General features: G+C 34.4%; 1 long non-coding RNA gene across 1 annotated transcript; it reads left to right on the top strand.

Moving 5' to 3' along the window:
• On the top strand, positions 1–1,269 carry LOC144246131 (uncharacterized). The gene is made up of 3 exons (XR_013339814.1): positions 1–118; positions 838–896; positions 1,254–1,269. It is a non-coding gene; the product is annotated as an uncharacterized LOC144246131 (long non-coding RNA).
• Positions 1,270–1,339: the final 70 nt, after the last annotated feature.

Raw genomic sequence — 1,339 nt, 5'->3', positions numbered from 1 at the left:
AAGCTCTAACAGTAACTTGTTTTTTTATGTTGAAATTTTCAGATCTTACTGGAATATCTGAAATGAATGATGGTGGACTGATAATCACAGATAAGGTGCTTTGTTACCCTGTATCAAGGTACAAAAGAACTCTTTGAAGTTCTTCAAGCATGTCCAGATAAAAATGTGAAACATATCTGTACACTGAAGTTGTGAAGTGATGGCTTTTTCTGATTGCCTTTGGAGTTGCCAAAAAAAAAAATAATACATTTTCTGTGCTGCCTCGAGCTACTGCTACTCTTATCTAAAAACCCTCTCAATTTTCCTGTTATTGTCTCATCTGAGTAATAGGATTTGCAAATGTATCTCAATTACTTAGATTGTTAAGCCCTTTAAATAGTTTTGAAAAAGTTATCTAAATAAATTCAATTTCCTAAGGGTGTATATGAGAAAGACCTGTAGAAACCAAAAAAAAAAGATGATCGGGGTAGAAAAACCTCTCCTGTGGAGTCAGGCTGAGAAGAGACAGCTCCAGGGTGACTTTAGGGCACCTTCAAGTACTGAAAGGGGCCTACAAGAGAGCTGGAGATTGACTTTTTACAAGAGCATGTAGTGAGGGGACCATTCATCTATTTTTCTAGAATATACTCTATTGTTTTAATGCTGAAAGTCTTTGTCAACCCATGCTCACCTTTTAAAAATAATCCTGCTAAAGAAAACAGATGGAAGATTTCTCTCACCAGGCTCGCTAATTAAGTGAAATAATGGCTTTCATTTTTGTCTTGCTGACTGCTTTAAACAGTTAAGTGACATATCATCAAGTGTGGCCCATTTAAATGTGTCACTTTCATTCTTTAGCAAGGACTCTTAGGACATGCCACTGCTGCCAGTAATATCCTATATATCTATGAGAACTGGTGAGTGTAGTTTCTTCTTGAAAGACTTAAAATACAATTCTTATGTCTAATTGTAAAGCATATTCCTAAAAAAGTGCTTATCTGGCAAAGAGAAATATGAATATGACAATGATATGTGGAAGAAATACAAAATATAGGCTGTTTTTTCTTTATGGCTGAATGCATATAAATTAAAATTGTACTGATGCTTTTAAATATTCCTGACTCATATTGAGTTGAATTGAAGCAAAATTTGGCATATATTTGTACAGTAATATTCATGCTGCAGAACAAAATATATTTCCCAAAGTTTCATACCTTGTATCTGGCCTTTAAGTGTCCTTTCTTGAATTCTCACATTTATTTAATCTTTTACAGTTCTCTAAGGCAGAAGAAAAATTATTGAACAACAATTCCATGCAATCCAAGAGACTTTACCAGAGGGGATGCAACGCTGGATGTGA

This window comes from Lonchura striata, chromosome 4 (assembly GCF_046129695.1).
Source record: "Lonchura striata isolate bLonStr1 chromosome 4, bLonStr1.mat, whole genome shotgun sequence".
NCBI classification, from domain to species: domain Eukaryota; kingdom Metazoa; phylum Chordata; class Aves; order Passeriformes; family Estrildidae; genus Lonchura; species Lonchura striata.
This window is presented reverse-complemented; position numbering and strand designations above follow the sequence as displayed.